We start from the raw sequence: 19,397 nt of genomic DNA on the forward strand, positions 1-19,397 counted from the left end.
ATATAGTGGCGGTGACGTTGGGGGTGGCAGATTATGGGTTAATAAGTATAATGTAGGTGGTGGCGGTGTCCGGAGTGGCAGATTAGGGGTTAATAATTATAATTTTGGTGTTGTGATGTCGGGGGTGGCAGATTAGGGGTTAATAAGTGTAAGATTAGAGGTGTTTAGACTCGGGGTTCATGTTAGGGTGTTAGGTGTATACATGAAATGAATTTCCCCTTAGGAATCAATGGGGCTGCGTTACTGAGTTTTACGCTGATTTTTTTGCAGGTGTTAGACTTTTTTTCAGCTGGCTCTCTCCGTTGATTCCTATTGGGAAATCGTGCATGATCACGTTACACCAGCTCACCGCTGACTTAAGCAGCTCTGGTGTTGGAGTGCGCTCACTTCTTGCCTTTTAACGATGGGTTTCTGAAAACTTGTAATACCAGCGCTGTAGGTAAGTGAGTGGTGAGGGAAAACTGCTCATTACGTTAGCACCGCACAGCCTCTAATGCAAAACTCGTAATCTGGGCCTATGTTTGGAGGTTTGATATAAGAATCTAAATGCATACATATATATATATATATATATATATATATATATATATACACACAAAATAAAGGCTGCACTCACAGGTCTTTTTCAAACACAAGTACAAGTACTTTAATGTGAAACGTTTTCGGGGATCTAGTCCCCTTCGTCAGCATACAATTGGGATAAAAAAACAAAGCTTTTATAGTGTTACCAGAACAAACAAACCTTTTATCCAAAAACAGCGCCAATTTTCCGTGACAGGAACTCATCTTGCGTTCCACTGAGTAGCCGAAACCGGAAGTTTAGTTTTGTCACTTCCGGTCATATACATAATGTAAATAGTTATTTAACATCAGTGACTTCTTAATACATTCTAAGTGCAACATAATACAACAATACAAATTGTGTAGCATACGTGTATATTGACACATAGAGGGATACTAGCTGGACACAAAGCAACCTAATGTGTACATGGTTGCTATGGATACAGCCAGGATCGCTACAGGTGAAAAAGCGATTGCTATGGACACAGCTAGAATCAATATCACAGCACAAATGTATTAAACTGCTACAGTGATTATACATGTATGTGCAACATATACAAGTGAAGTGTTTATACTGTCTTAATATAAAATACAAACAGTTTCAAAAGGGTAGGGGTTCTAGATTGTGTATCACCTCCTTATGTGAAATAAAGGATATGTGATTTGAATTACATCCAAATACCTATTACCCTGTGTATATGTCCTAAAACGAACACAATAAATCGTAATAAAAGAAAAGAAAAACAGAAAGACTATATCATAACAGTGTGTTATATAATCAATTGCCTGTATAGTAACAGGTTATACCTCTACTGCAAAAAAAAACCAACTACTCAATAGAAATTGGTAGTCATACTCTATTCTTTGGGTTTAGACAGAATGACACTATACAACATAATGGATTCCTGTTAGATCCAATGTTAAAGTGCCTCTCATCATCAAAAATACCCCCAGAGTTGTTGGTCCTTTGACCAGGATCAAATCACCTAATATCCAAATCTTAAAGCCAAAAAACTGTGCATATATTATGCAAGACTTAGTACATTCAGGTACTCATATAGCATATACTGATCAATAAATATGGCTATTAACTTCTGAGCACGTGAGATAAACGAGTGTCTACCACTAAGATGCAGGACTTCCACACAGAGAAGGGGATACCAGATGTTGCCACTCCCGTGTGCTGTGGGCTTAAAGTGAACAGTGACACCAACGAGTGGGATCTCTACTCACTTAGCATTGCTTTTTCACCTGTAGTGATCCTGGCTGTATCCATAGCAACCATGTACACATTAGGTTGCTTTGTGTCCAGCTAGTATCCTTCTATGTGTTGGCAATATCATGGCCTCAATATACACGTATGCTACACAATTTGTATTGTTGTATTATGGTACACTTAGAATGTATTAAGAAGTCATTGATGTTAAATAACTATTCACATTATGTATATGACCGGAAGTGACGAAACTAAACTTCCGGTTTTGGCTACTCAGTGGAACGCAAGATGCGTTCCAGTCACGGAAAATTGGCGCTGTTTTTGGGTAAAAGGTTTGTTTGTTCTGGTAACACTATAAAAGCTTTGTTTTTTTATCACAATTGTATGCTGATGAAGGGGACTAGATCCCCAAAAATGTTTCACATTAAAGTACTTGTACTTGTGTTTGAAAAAGACCTGTGAGTGCAGCCTTTATTTTGTATTTATCTACATCCTTGCACCCAGGCTTTTGTCGCTAGGAGGGATGAGCTCGAGTTTTGTTGCTTATATATATAAATATATATATATATATATATATATATATATATATATATATATATATATATATATATAGATATATATATATATTAAATATATACTGTAATAACATCCAGTGAATCCTTTTTCCAGTATGTTTTTAATGATAACCTTGAAATACAGACGTACAGTATATACAAGTATAATAAAATGATAACAGGGTGCATGTTGTGTCAGATATCTCAAAGAAAGCACTTGATTGAACACAGAGTTATGAAAGGTTTAAGACACATTAATAGCACAGATATGCACATTACACAATGGTTTACCCAGGAGTAAGGGTTACAATTGCAGAGTATATGTGATGAGACTGCAGTATGAGAAGCTAAAACCACATAGTATAAAACCTGCAATTACATATGGTGCAGGGCATGTTTAAGTGTAGGGAAGATTTGTTTATTCTGAAGCTGTTGACATCCATAACTTTGACCACAAAGAAGTACCATGCCATCAATAGGGTTGTCAACCCTCTAGTATTTTCTGTGTTCTCCTATAATTGAATACAATTTCTAGCTAGCTCCCATATAATAACCTCTACCTCCCAATTTTCTCCCAGAGCTGGACTGTCAAATATGAGTCAAAGAAAATAATTCTGAAATTAAAAGACTTAGTACTTTTTTTTTTTTTTATGAAGACTTTTTTTTAAGTTACCCCTCTGGGTATGATATATATATATAAATATATATATAAATATGAAGGTGGAATAACATACTTCTTACAAAGCAAGGTGATAGATAGGATGATAGGAGGGTGGAGACCGGAGGCAGACTGCAGCAGTCTGTGGTTCAGCCAGTGACTCAGCAGCGTTTGTAAGTCTGCTAAGCTGCATGCAGCAAGAGTCTTGTAATAATTAATAAATGTCTATGCCAGTGATTCTTATCTAGGGTGTTACAAAAAAAATAAGAACAGCAAAAGTGTATATTGCATTTAGAATTAAATGTGGGTAATTGGGTATATTCTAACTGTTGTCTGAACAAACTTACATTCGCCTAGATTTAGAGTTTTGCGGCTGAAGGGTGCGTTAGCTACGCGTGTTTTTTTTCAAGCGCTGCTTCTAAACAACGCTGGTATTTAGAGTTCTCTCAAGGGCTGCGTTAGGCTCCAAAAAGGGAGCGTAAAGGCATATTTACCGCCACTTCAACCCTCAATACCAGCGTTGCTTACGGTAGCGGCTAGCTTGAAAAACGTGCTTGTGCACGATTCCCCCATAGGAAACAATGGGGCAGTTTGGGCAGAAAAAACCTAACACCTGCAAAAAAGCAGCGTTAAGGTCCTAACGCAGCCCCATTGTCCTAAGGGGAAACAGTTCCTAAGTCTGCACCTAACACCCTAACATGTACCCCGAGTCTAAACACCCCTAACCTTACACTTATTAACCCCTAATCTGCTGCCCCCGCTATCGCTAACACCTGCATTACACAATTAACCCCTAATCTGCCGCTCTGGACACTGCCGCAACCTACATTATACCTATGTACCCCTAATCTGCTGCCCCCAACATCGCAGACACCTCCATAATATTTATTAACCCCTAATCTGCCCCCCCCCCCAATGTCCTTACACTTATTAACCCCTAATATGCCGACCAGACCTCGCCGCTACTCTAATAAAGTTATTAACCCATAAACCGCCGCACTCCCGCCTCACAGACCCTATAATAAATAGTATTAACCCCTAATCTGTCCTCCCTAACATTGCCGCCACCTAACTTCAAGTATTAACCCCTAATCTGCTGACCGGACCTCGCCACTACTCTAATAAATGTATTAACCCCTAAAGCTAAGTCTAACCCTAACCCTAACACCCCCCTAAATTAAATATAATTTTAATCTAACGAAATAAATTAAATCTTATTAAACTAAAGTATTCCTATTTAAAACTAAATACTTACCTGTAAAATAAACCCTAATATAGCTACAATATAATGAATAATTACATTGTAGCTATTTTAGGATTTATATTTATTTTGCAGCAACTTTGTAATTATTTTAACTAGGTACAATAGCTATTAAATAGTTATTTACTATTTGATATCTACCTAAAATAATTAAAAAATTACCTGTAAAATAAATCCTAACCTAAGTTACAATTAAACCTAACACTACACTATCAATAAATTAATTAAATAAATTACCTACAATTACATACAATTAAATAAACTAAACTAAATTACAAAAACAAACAAACACTAAATTACAAAAAATAAAAAAGTTTACAAGAATTTTAATCTAATTACACCTACTCTAAGCCCCCTAATAAAATAACAAAGCCCCCCAAAATAAAAAAATCCCTACCGTAATCTAAATTACAAAAGTTAACAGCTCTATTACCAGCCCTTAAAAGGGCTTTTTGCGGGGCATGCCCCAAAGTAATTAGCTCTTTTGCCTCTAAATAAAAACACCATACCACCCCCCAACATTACAACCCACCACCCACATACCCCTACTCTAACCAAAATCCCCCTTAAATAAACCTAACACTACCCCCCTGAAGATCTCCCTACCTTGAGCCGTGTTCACCCAGCCGGGCACCGATGGACCAAAAGAGGACATCCGGAGTGGCAGAAGTCTTCATCCTATCCGGGCAGAAGAGGACATCCGGACCGGCAGACATCTTCATCCAAGCGGCATCTTCTATCTTCATCCATCCGACGAGGAGCGGCTCCATCTTCAAGACCTCCGGCACGGAACATCCTCTTCCTTCCGACGACTACCGACGAATGAAGGTTCCTTTAAGTGACGTCATCCAAGATGGCGTCCCTCGAATTCCGATTGGCTGATAGGATTCTATCAGCCAATTGGAATTAAGGTAAGAAAAATCTGATTGGAACAGCCAATAGAATGCAAGTTCAACCCGTTTGTTGATTGGATCAGCCAATCGGATTGAACTTGAATCTGATTGGCTGATTCAATCAGCCAATCTGATTTTTCCTACTTTAATTCCGATTGGAATAATAATAATATAAGTCAGACATAGTGGTTTCACAGGCATTTAAGACATATTCCTGAATGTTATCTCCGGTGTGTCACAGAAAAAGTTTGAGATCCACTGAGGCTATGCAGTTAGATGTTTAAAATAGAAACCATTTAACATGGAGTTTAATGTAAGGGACATCCAGAACAGTGTTTTTTATTTCTATGTTCCTTTTATCCATCAGCTCATAAAGTTAATTTAAAAAAAAAAAAAATCTCCTAAATCTGCTACACTCCAACTAATGATTGTGACCCCGTATTTTGGTATTTCTTTATTTGTGGAAAATGTTTTCAGCTTCCACTTTATTAAGCCCCTTAAAATGTATTATTAAGTCCCTAAAATTTATATCATGTCACCTCTTTACCTTCTCTCCTCTAGTATATACATATTTAGATCATATAGTCTTTCTTTTTTATGTTTTACATTTTAGACCATGTATCATTTTAGTAGCCCTCCTTTGAACAGTTTCTAGTTTATTTATATTCTTCTAGAGATATTGTCTCCCGAACTGTACACAATATTCCAGGTGAGACTTAAAGGGACAGTCAACACCAGAATTTTTGTTTTTTAAAAAGAAAGATAATCCCTTTATTACCCATTCCCCAGTTTTGCATAACCAACACTGTTAAAAAAATACACTTTTTACCTCTGTGATTATCTTGACTCTAAGCCTTTGCAAACTGCACCCCTATTTCAGTTCTTTTGACAAACGTGCATTTTAGCCAATCAGTGCTCACTCCTGGGTAACTTCACGTGCATGAGCTCAATGTTATCTATATGAAACACATGAACTAATACCCTCTAGTGGTCAAAATCCATTCGGATTAGAGGCAGTCTTCAAGGTCTAAGAAATTAGCATATAAACCTCCTAGAATTATCTTTCAACTAACAATACCAAGAGAACAAAGCAAAATTGGTGATAAAAGTAAATTGGAAAGTTGTTGAAAATTGCATTCCCTATTTAAGTCATGAACTTTTTTTTGGACTTGACTGTCCCTTTAACTAGTGATCTGTAAAGTGGCATAAGAACCTTGCTATTTCTGGTTTTATAGGACTAAATACAATATAATTGCATAATTAAGTGCAAAATAAAAAGAAAATGGAATAACACATGGGGTAGATTTACTACCAGAAGTGAAGAATATTTCCACAGCGCCTTTACTATCAGTCGAGCTACAGAGAATCATGTCAACTCAACATCGCAAAATGCTGACAGAATACACTGTATTCTGATCGGATTGGGATGATTTCAATCCGCCACCTAAAAGGGGTTTTGGACAGGTTAAAGTGAAGGTGTACTTTGTTGAATGAAAGCCCGTTTTTTAAAAATACTATTTAAAAAAGGGGCACTTTCATTCATCAAAGTTTAGAAAGCAGCCATTTTGTTTATAAACTTACCTTCTCTTCACAGCCGGAGCAGCTTCCCCTCGCCCGGAGATCCTCTCTTCATCACGTCAGCAATGACTAATCCAGCTTCTTCCAATCATGGAATGGCCTCAGGCAATGATTCCCCTGGGGGTTAAAGCCATGATTTAGGAAGCCGGATTAGTCATTGCTGACGAGGTGAAGAGAGGATCTCTGGACTAGGGGAAGCTGCTCCGGCTGTGAAGAGAAGGTAAGTTTATAAACAAAAATGGTTGCTTTCTAAACTTTGATGAATGAAAGTGCCCCTTTTTTTAATAGTATTTAAAAAAAAACGGGCTTTCATTCATCAAAGTTTACCTTCACTTCAAGAAGCAGCGGTCTTATGACCGCTGCTTCTTATTTTATGTTTCAGGTGAGCCTGTAATGATGGGACTCTGAAGAAGAATCCACTGCTTCATAAATGGAGCCCTTACTCTAAATTTCAAATAAGCAGTAAAAACAATTCTGCCAATTTTTTTTTCCCCATTTTCTGGCCAACTGTATCATGTGACAGACATCAGCCAATAACAGACTAGTATATGTATACCCTGTGAGCTTGTGCACATGCTCTGTAGGAGCTGTTGCTGTAGAAAGTGTGTACATAAAAAGAATGCGCAAATTTTGATAATGGAAGTAATTTGGAAAGTGTCTTAAAATGGCATGCTCTTTCTGAAGATTCTAAGCACACAGTCAAGCTGTCCCAGACATATTTGAAGTAAAAGAAGGAGCAAGGAGTCTATACCCCATTGAACATCTTTGGAACATTTAAATTTAATGATGGATTCATGTGGAAGGATGTAGATTGTAAAATTCTTCAGATAACAAACACCATAGTAAAGCACAAAAACAAAGGAAAATCATGGAAAACACTCTTCAGTATTATGTCAAATAGGCAGCATTTGATTGTGATTTTTGACAGTATTATGAGGAATAAAATAAGCCAGATGGTGGATATATAGTTCATATGTGTACTGTATAACTTGGTAACATATTTTCCTTTTGATGTGATCAGCATTATTAGCATTATATACATGGTTCTACTTTTCTAAATATATCAACTTAATTCAGGTCCCAATTACCAAGGCCCCAATAATAAAAGCATCATGATAATAACAAATATTTTTTAAAACAATCCATAGTGTAATCGAGATTGGCTGTGAAATGTTATAAAGGGCTGAAATCAGTGTTTGAAGGCAGTTTTGCTAAGGACATTCTACTATACTTCTCTGTGGGAGGTAATGCTTCTCTGACACTGGAGGAATTTTAAAAGATGTATGGCCACTTCAAGTGAATGTGCAATGTAAATGATCCCTTTACACAGTATTGAATGGAAACTTTTGTTACAATACAATAGTAAGTCTATAAATTCAGCAGCACAACCAAGGTAAAAAAGTACCAGGAGGAAAAACATGACGTTTTGTTTTTCCTCCTGGTACTGAATAAAGTTTGAATACAGTCTACCTTGGTTGTGCTGCTGAATTTATAGACTTTCGGATTGTTTGGAGTCTCTAAGCAGTGACTCCTTCAGCTTACACACCGATAGCCACTGGTGCTGTAGAATATATTGCTTTACGGTTACAATACAATAATGAAACTAAAAAAATAAAAATAAGGCTTTTTTAATTGTGGGATTATGGGTATACTGTATATGTGAATTTAATATAACTACTCTATTATGTACATTACACATAGCCAATTGATATGTGATCTTTTGGAGTTTCATGGGTGTTCCATGGAAGTAACCTGTATTCTAATTTTAAAAGGAATATCCTCCATCATAGGTGCACCTTTTCACACATACCTGTCTTACTACCTTTTCAGTTGCCAGATTTTCATTTTCCAATTGTAAGAAATCTGCTGGATGAAACTTAGTTTATAAATCTATTATTTGATCTGTTACTACACAGAACCATTTTTTGTTACTTTTAGCTAGCGCAAATTCTATATTGTGTAAACATGATTTGAATACACGCTCCTCCACACTGGCAAGATTCAAATTTACTAGGGATGGGGGAAGATTTTTGAACAGGCAGTGATCCCTATTATTTCATATTGATAGCCACTTGTCAGGGCAAAGAGATTGACAGCCTACTTTTTCATAAAGTATCCCCAGGCGCACGGATTGTGAAGCTTGCAAAACAAAAAAAAAAACATTTATCATAGGGGCCTATGAGATAATCTGAAGGGGAAATAACATTTTTATCACACATCAAAGTAACTGCTTCACATAGAATTTTTAAACCAATTAATATATCTATTTTAGTTAAAATGCTTAATTCAGCTGACAGCAATCAAAGTCCACTTAATCACTAAATCTTAGTTAATACATCTATATTGCATTTAAATCCATCACTTGCACATATATATTTTGCGTATAAATTATGTACAAAAAACATTGTTTATATTTACATATTTGTATTTATTGTATGTATTATACACTAGTTATTTAATTTTCCAGCTGTGTAACATTTCTGATCATTGCAGCTTTTGTTTCTGTTCTGTGACCTGAAAAAAAAGAACTTGGAGACTCACTGAACCTTGTTTTTCCTACATCAAAGACAAATACGCAAATGGTACCATTAGTCAACTAGCAACCTTTTACAGCTATTTATTTGAAATGCTTACTAAAATTATAAAATAGCAATAAATAGTGGCATTCTTTTCAAATTGTGGAATGAAGAGAAATGAGAGCTGAATATAAAATATGAAAATCTATGAAGTTTCTTTATAACCTCAAGCAAAGTCAAGTAAAGGTGGGGATTAAAGAACTAAACAACTCATTAAACTTAATGCAGATGTTTTCCTATCAGTTGGATGAATTCCTAAAAGGCAACTGACAGGACATGCTTTATGGTATATGGGGAGAACGCTGAATTAATGTATGATAATTATTATAGACACAAACATTAAGGGCTAGATGACTAATAGAGTTCTATCCTGTGCCTAGCACCTATACTTGTCAGGAGTTATTCACAGTTCCCATTCCAATGTTCTTCACATACAGAACAAAGTACTTTTAATTGTAAATACATATTTCTTTATAGATCTATATATACCTTTACATGTATATTTATTCCTATAGATATATAGGTATAGATATATATATATTTTACATAAACTTTATCATATATATATATATATATATATATATATATATAAATATATATATATAATAAAAAGTATATTATTTTCTATTGTATGTAAAGAACATAGAATGTAAAAGAAAGACACCAGACATGGGTTGTTTAACCCCTCCCTATTACTGGACTAGCTTATGGGGCATCTGATGAAGCCCTGTAAACCAGCCTAGCTAAGGGGAGGATTACCTTAAATTAACACTAGATTGCTTACTCATAAGGCAAATAATGTAAGGCATTGGGACACTATATATCCAACATATATAGGAGCAGTGTGTCATCACACTAAGTACTCTGGTATTTAAATCTATTACACGTATTATTGGCAATACAGGATCATTTGTCATGGTAAATGGGACACTATTGATTTGCCATATACAGAATATCAAACATGATTGAATAGAAAGAACGTGTTTTTACACTAAGTTCTCCAGTAGCTATATCTATTACACTTGTAGTGTTGGTAACACAGGACCTTCTTTCATCGCATACGGACTTCATATGGAATTGTGGTAAGGAGTGTGTAGCTGCACTAGGTGTTTCTGGAGTTCATTAAAAGGACACTAAACCAAATTATTTTCTTTCATGATTCAGATAAAGCATGACATTTTTAATTTACTCCTATTATCAATTTTTCTTTGTTCTCTTGCTATCTTTATTTAAAAAGCAGGAACGTGATGCATAAGAGCCAGACCATTTTTGGTTGAGAACCTGGATTATGCTTGCTTATGCTTGCTTCTTGGTGGGTAAGCCTCCAATAAGCAAGCGATATCCATGGTGCTGAACCTAAAATGGTCTGACTGCTAAGATTTACATACCTGCTTTTAAAATAAAGATAGCAAGAGAACAAAGAAAATTGATAATAGGAGTAAATTAGAAAGTTTCATGCTCTATCTGTATTATGAAAGAAAAAAATTGGGTTTAGTGTCTCTTTAAGCTGTGAGGATCTATATGAGCATACTATTGTATGCTTGCTTTTAAATACACTGTTATCAGGAACTAACAGTCCCCTAGGTTATGAATTTTGCGCTAAACAGCGTGCAAAACTAACGCCAAAAAAGGTGCGTTATTTCACCCTCCATAGCATTGCCATTCTGAGTTACTGAAAAGCCTCCTTGTGCGTGCAATATTGTGGCGTTAAGCTCCATACCACACAAAATCCAAGGACTGCTTTGACGTGCTCGTGGACTCTTTCCCCCATAGACATCAATGGGGAGAGAGTGTTAAAAAAAAACTAACACCTGTGATCACGGAATGAAAATTCTACACAACACAACCTCATTGATGTCTATGGGGAATTTTTTTTTATTCTGCCGCTCCCCAACATCACAGCCAATAAAATAAAGTTATTAGCCCCTAAACCTCCGACCTCCCACATCTCCACCACTAAATAAACCTATTAACCCCTAAACCTCCGGCCTCCCACATCTCCACAACTAAGTAAACCTATTAATCCTAATCTGAAAAAAAAACACCCAAAAAAATAAAAAAAAATACCTAACACTAACCCCAGAATATCTACTCATGTTTGCTGAAGTCCGGACATCCAATTTAGGAGTTGATAATTTAATTTAATGTTTTGCGATGTGGGGGACAGGCGGTTTAGGGGTTAATCGGTTTATTCAGTGTTGGAGATGTGGGGGGCTGGCGGTTTAGGGGTTAATAGGTTTATTTAGTTGCAGAGTTGTGTGAGTCCAGAGGTTTAGGGGTTAATAACTTTATTATAGTGTCGGTGTAGTGTCCACAATGAAATAAACCTATAAACCCCTAAACCTCTGACCTCCCACATCTCCGCCAATAAATAAACCTATTGACCCCTAAACCACTGGCCCCCCACAACGCAAAACACTAAATTAAACTTTTAACCCCTAAACCTAAAACCTGCCTAACTTTAAATTAAAATTACAATATAACTATATTTAAATAAATAAAAACTTACCTGTGAAATAAAAATAAACCTAACATTAAACTATAAATTAACCTACCCTTACTATTCTAATAAAATAAAAAATACTACCAATTAAAAAATCTAAATTACAAATGTAAAAAAGCCTAACACTACCAGAAAAATTAACAAATCTAAAATTACAAAAAAATAATAAACACTAAATTACGAAAAATAAAAAACACTAAGCTTACAAAAAATAATAAACAAAATGATCAAAAATAAAAACAATTACACCTAATCTAATATTATAGCCCTATAAAAATAAAAAAGCCCCCCCAAAATAAAAAACATACCCTAGCCTACAATAAACTACTAATAGCCCTTGAAAGGGCCTTTTGTAGGGCATTGCCCTAAGTTAAACAGCTCTTTTACCTGTAAAAAAATACAAAGTCCCCCCAACAGTAAAACCCAATCCCCCAAAATAAAAAAACCTAACTCTAAAAAAAACCTAAGCTACTCATTGCCCCTAAAGGGCATTTGTATGGACATTGCCCTTAAAAGGGCATTCAGCTCTTTTTCATTGCCCTTAAAGGGCATTTAGCTCTTTTTCAAAAGCCCAAACCCTAATCTGAAAAAAAAACACCCCAAAAAATAAAAAATTTAATTTAATGTTTTACGATGTGGGGGCCAACAATTTAGGGGTTAATAGGTTTATTCAGTATTGGAAATGTGGGGGGCCGGTGGTTTAGGGGTTAATAGGTTTATTTAGTTGCAGAGATGTGGGAGGCCAGGGGTTAATAACTTTATTATAGGGTCGGTGATTTCGGGGAGTGACGGAATAGGGGTTAATAGCTTTATTATAGTGTTGGCGATGTCGGGGAGCAGTGGAATAGGGGATAATAGCTTTATTATAGTGTTGGCAATGTCATGAGCGTCAAATTAGGGGTTAATGAATCTATTTAAAAGTGTGGGTGGGTGGCAGATTAGGCGTTAATAGGTTTAATATAGTGTTTGCAATGCGGGAGGATGGTGGTTTAGAGGTTAATAGGTAGTTTATGGGTGTTAGTGTACTTTGTAACAGTTTAGTTATGAGTTTTGTGAAACATTTTTGTGGCGCAATACTCATAACTACTGCTTTCAGATGGCGGTATGGATCGTGTCAGTATAGGCTGTAACGCAAGCTTTTTATCTTCACTGCACAACTTTTAATACCGGCGCTATGATAATCCCACGTAAAAACATAACTTTTTTGATTGCGGAATGGACGTTGCTTTACAAGCTAAAATGCTTGCGGTATAGCTATACCTACACGACTCGCAATAGCTAAGTTACTGCTTTTTCACTGACATTGCAAATTTTTCAGCGTTAAAAGCCGTAACGCAAAACTCATAATCTAGGTGAGTGTTTTATATGTATCTATTTTTTATGTATAAATTGGCGAGGAATAAATGGGGTTTTAAACTTAAACTTAAATAAACTTTTTGTAAATTTTAAGGGAATTAGTGTGCAGCCTTGTCATTCTTTGGCTTCTAAAGATAATAGACGATTTTCTTTTTATACTTGTGGCTAAAAAAATTAAATGTATGCTTACATGATAAATTAATTTCTTTCATGTTGGTGAGAGTCCATGAGCACTATACTTTTTTCTTTAGGTGGTAGCAGTACTTGTTTCGCACTTCTTTTACTCCACTTTTTTAATGCTTTTCTGTTTTTCTACATCTGCTAGGTTATATGTATGACCGATGATCAGGAGAAGTGGGAGGGATTTAAAGCACTTGTATAGTGGGGTATCATTTTTTCCTCCTCCTAGTGGTCAGGAGTGGAATTCCCACACCTAATGGTTCGTGGACTTTATGTTTATGTTTTTAAATTTCTTTGTTAATGTAGAATCTGCTTTACATGTTTTGGAGCTAAGACCTTGCATGATAGAATATGTATTTAGAGCAATCTAAACGTGTATATTGTGTCAAATTGTAATCCCGTCATGTTAAAAGTGGTACATCTGCAAATTCTAGAGCTTTGCTTGTAAACCCACCAAAAAAGTGTCTCCTTTACAGTTAGACATTGAATACCAACTTCCTTGCAATAATAATTGTACAATAATGATCCAACCTACTGGATCTTGATCCTTCTTTTGAATTATGAATTTCAATATTTTTTAAATAATAGCTACTCCCTTTTTTCCTACTATTATCTGGCTAAAAAAAGTTTACTATCCCAGCTCCCTTTTAATGTCTTATGTTAAGTGAATCTCCTGTTCCAATGCTACAGCAGTATAGAGTATTTTTAAAAGTAAGAAAACCTGGGAAGTGATATTGAACCTTATTTATGTGTTAATCTGTTAATATCACTCCATTATATTAATCTTTCAACTAATCTTTAAAATCATCACAAACTAGCTGTAATTGTTAATAAGTAATTAGTTTATGTAGCCAAGTGCCTAAAATATATTTAAAAAGCTATTTCCATATATCAGATACTGTGTATTCTAATCGGGGTAGTTAATGGACCCACATATAAATTATGCTGGATTCTGTATTGCTTCATAATACATACAGCTAGATTACGAGTTTTGCTATTGGTATTAAAGGTGTTGTAGGTATAGGTGTACCGCACACCTTTTTGGCCATAACGCAATGTAACTACCGCACCTTTCAAAAAGTCCTTTTTCAATGGCACTTCCACAGCGCCGGTATTACGAGTTTGCCTGTCCGGCCAAAAAGTGAGCGGTACAGCCTATAACTATAAGATCTGTACTGCCACCTGAAAGTCAGTAGTCATGAGTTTTATGTTACAAAGCTGTAGCATAAAACTCATAACTAAAGTGTTACAAAGTACACTAACACCCATAAACTACCTATTAACCCCTAAACCGAGGCCCTTCCGCATCGCAAACACTAAAATCAAATTATTAACCCCTAATTTGCCGCTCCGGACATTGCCGCCACTATAATAAACATATTAACCCCTAAACCGCTGCACTCCCGCATCGCAAACACTAGTTAAATATTAACCTCTAATCTGCTGCCCCCAATGTAGTCGCCACCTACATACACTTATTAACCCCTAATCTGCTATCCCTAACATTGACGCAACCTACATTACTGTTTATAACCCCTAATCTGCTGCCCCCAATGTCGCCGCCACTATACTAAAGATATTAACCACTAAACCGAACCCTAAATCTAACCCTAACCCTAACGTAACCCTAACACCCACTAACTTTAAAATAATTAAAATAATTTGAAATAAAAATTACAATTAATACCTAAATGATTCCTATTTAAAACTAAATAAATACTTACCTGTAAAATAAAACCTAAGATAGCTACAATATAACTAATAGTTATAATGGATCTAGTTTATGTTTTATTTTTATTTCACAGGTAAGTTTGTATTTAATTTTAACTAGGTTGATTAGTTAGTAATAGTTATTAACTATTTACTAACTACCTAGTAAAAATAAATAGAAATGTACCTGTGAAATAAAACCTGACCTGTCTTACAGTTAAACCTAACATTACACTAAAATTAAATAAATAACATTAATGAAATACAATTAACTAAATTACAAAAAACAAACAAACTAAGTTACACAAAATAAAAAAGAAATGATCAAATATTTAAATTAATTACACCTAATCTAATAGCCCTATCAAAATAAAAAAGCCCCCACAAAATAAAAAAACCCTAGCCTACACTAAACTGCCAATAGCCGTTAAAAGGGCCTTTTGCGGGGCATTGCCCCAAAGAAATCAGCTCTTTTACCTGTATAAAAAATACAAACAACCCCCAACAGTAAAACCCACCACCCACACAACTAACCCCCCCCCAAATAAAATCCTATCTAAATAAACCTAAACTCCCCATTGCCCTGAAAAGTTTTTGAAGACCGGACATCCATCTTCATCCAAGCGGCAAGAAGTCCTCAACGAAGCCGGGAGAAGTCTTCATCCAAGCGGCAAGAAGTCCTCAATGAAGCCTGGAAAAGTCTTCATCCAAGCGTCAAAAAGTCATCCTCCAGGTGGGCAGAAGTCTTCATCCAGACGGCATCTTCTATATTCATCCTTCCAGCACGGAGCAGGTCCATTTTCAAAACATCCGGTGCAGAGCATTCTCTTCATATGGTCCCAGCTATACACTGAAGGTTCACTTTAAGGGACGTCATCCAAGATGGCGTCCCTTGAATTCCGATTGGCTGATAGAATTCTATCAGCCAATCTGAATTAAAGGTTTGGTTGTGTGGGTGGTGGGTTTTACTGTTGGGGGGTTGTTTGTATTTTTTTATACAGGTAAAAGAGCTGATTTCTTTGGGGCAATGCCCCGCAAAAGGCCCTTTTAAGGGCTATTGGCAGTTTAGTGTAGGCTAGGGTTTATTTATTTTTTTGGGGGGGGGTATTTTGATAGGGCTATTAAATTAGGAGTAATTTGTTTTTATTTTTGATAATTTCTTTTTTTATTTTGTGTAATTTAGTGTTTATTAGTTTTTGGAATTTAGATAAATGTATTTTTTTAATTTAATTTATTTAATTTTATTGTAATGTTAGGTCTTAGTGTGAGGCAGGTTAGGTTTTATTTTACAGGTAAATTTGAACTTATTTTAACTAGGTAGCTAGTAAATAACTTACTAACCAGTCTACCTAGTTAAAATAAATACAAACTTAGCTGTGAAATAAAAAAAAAAACCTAAGCTAGCTACAATATAACTATTCATTATATTGTAGCTAGCTTAGGGTTTATTTTACAGGTAAGTAGGTATTTATTTTTAAATAGGAATTATTTAGTTTGTAATAGTAAGTTTTATTTAGAATTATTTTAATTATATTGAAGTTAGGGGTGTTAGGGTTACGGTTATGTTAGGGTTAGACTTAGGGTTAGGTTAAGGGGTTAATATATTTATTTAGTGTTTGTGATGTGGGAGGCCAGAGGTTTAGGGGTTAATAACTTTAGTATAGTGGCAGCGGCGACTTTGGGGGCTGCAGATTAGGGGTTAATAAATTTATGTAGGTGGTGGTGACATTGGGGGGGCAGATTAGGGGTAATAAATTTATGTAAGTGGCGGTGACATTGGGGGTGGAAGATTAGGGGTTAATAAGTGTAATGTAGGTGTCGGCGATGTCTGGGGTGGCAGATTAGGGGTGTTTAGACTTGGGGTTTATGTTCGGGTGTTAGGTTTAAACATGCATTTTCTTTCCCCATGGACATTATGGGGCTGCGTTACGGAGCTTTACACTCCGTGATTGCAGGTGTTAGACTTTTTTTTAGCCGGCTCGCCCCATTGATGTCTATGGGGAAATCGTGCACGAGCACGTCAAAGCAGCTCAAAGCAGTGCTGGTATTTGGAACTCAACGCAGCCATATCGCCCGCAAATGCTGGGTTTTTGCAAACCTGTAATAGCAGCGCTATTAAAGGTGAGCAGTGGAAATAACTTGCAAGTTATTAGCGAGCCACTCATAATGCAAAACTCATAATCTTGCTGATAGTAAATAATTGTATTCATATTGATCCTCAAATGCTTTTTTTTTAGCCATTAATCGTTAGTGTAAGAGCCCTACAGCTAATGACAGAAAAAAAGGTAGGATTACAAATGGTAATCAATAACACAGCCAAAAGCTGTTGCATACAGTGTAAAAAAAATGAATAATGAGTAAAAATGCAAGTTTTATCTGCTTAATTTTCATGCACATCTCTGAGATAATAACAGCAATTGTAAATAAATCATGTGTTAATGCACTCAACACACATTACACCACATATCCTGGCATTTCTAACCAAACAGCACATGCAATACAGAAACAGATACCATGGGGGGTAGTTATCAAGCTGTCAACCTCAAATATGCTGGAATTCCGCAGCGTATTTGTGGCGAGGCTGATTCGCCTTAGTTATCAAAGGCTAGAGACCGGCAAAAGTAGAATTTTGTGACGTAAGCTTTGATTCGCCGGACTCAGTCCGACACAGTCCTGCCCCCCCTACACCGCCGCCACTGTAAGAAAATTATTAACCCCTAAACCTAAGTCTAACACTAACCCTAAAACCCCCCTAACTTAAATATTAATAAAATAAATCTAAATAATATTTCTATTATTAACTAAGTTAATCATATTTAAAACTAAATACTTACCTTTAAAATAAACCCTAATATAGCTACAATATAAATAATAATTATATTGTAGCTATCTTAGTATTTATTTGTATTTTACAGGTAACTTTCAATTTATTTTAACTAGGTACAATAGCTATTAAATAGTTATTAACTATTTAATAGCTTACCTAGCTAAAATAAAGAGAAATTTACCTGTAAAATAAAAACTAACCTAAGTTACAATTACACCTAATACTACACTATACTTAAATAAATTAATCCTATTTAAAACTAAATACTTACCTGTAAAATAAACCCTAAGATTAATAATTACATTGTAGCTATTTTAGGATTTATATTTATTTTACAGGTAACTTTGTATTTATTTTAGCTAGTTAGAATAGTTATTAAATAGTTATTAAATAGTTATTAACTATTTAATAACTACCTAGCTAAAAGAAATAAAATAACCTGTAAAATAAATCCTAACCTAAGTTACAATTAAAACTAACACTACACTATCATTAAATTAATTAAATAAATTAACTACAAATAACTACAATTAAATACAATTACATAAACTAACTAAAGTACAAAAAATAAAAAAAGCTAAATTGCAAAAAATAAAAAAAATAAGTTACAAACATTAAAAAAATATTACAACAATTTTAAGCTAATTACACCTAATCTAAGCCCCCTAATAAAATAACAAAGCCCCCCAAAATAAAAAATTTCCCTACCCTATTCTAAATTAAAAAAGTTCAAAGCTCTTTTACCTTACCAGCCCTTAAAAGGGCCTTTTGCGGGGCATGCCCCAAAGAAAACTGCTCTTTTGCCTGTAAAAGAAAAATACAACCCCCCCAACAAAACCCACCACCCACATACCCCTAATCTAACCCAAACCCCCCTTAAATAAACCTAACACTACCCCCCTGAAGATCATCCTACCTTGAGTTGTCTTCAGCCAGCCGACCCACCGATGGAACCGAAGAGGATATCCGGAGCGGCAGAAGTGATCCTCCAAGGGGCGCTGAAGAAGTCTTCCATCCGATGAAGTGATCCTCCAGGCGGCGCTGAAGATGTCTTCCATCCGGGCGATGTCATCTTCCAAGCGGCGCTGAAGAAGTCTTCTATCCGGGTGATGTCATCTTCCAAGCGGGGTCTTCAATCTTCTTTCTTCAGGATCCATCTTCATCCCGCTGACGCAGAAAATCCTTCTTTCCCGACGGACTACCGACGAATGAAGGCTCCTTTAAGGGACGTCATCCAAGATGGCGTCCCTTCAATTCCGATTGGCTGATAGGATTCTATCAGCCAATCGGAATTAAGGTAGGAAAAATCTGATTGGCTGATTGAATCAGCCAATCAGATTGAGCTCGCATTCTGTTGGCTGATTGGAACAGCCAATAGAATGCGAGCTCAATCTGATTGGCTGATAGGGATTTTTTTTATTTTGGGGGGCTTTGTTATTTTATTAGGAGGCTTATATTAGGTGCAATTAGCTTAAAATTGTTGTAATATTTTTTTAATGTTTGTAACTTATTTTTTTATTTTTT

The sequence above is a fragment of the Bombina bombina genome, chromosome 2 (genome assembly GCF_027579735.1).
Source record: "Bombina bombina isolate aBomBom1 chromosome 2, aBomBom1.pri, whole genome shotgun sequence".
In the NCBI taxonomy this organism is placed as follows: Eukaryota; Metazoa; Chordata; class Amphibia; order Anura; family Bombinatoridae; genus Bombina; species Bombina bombina.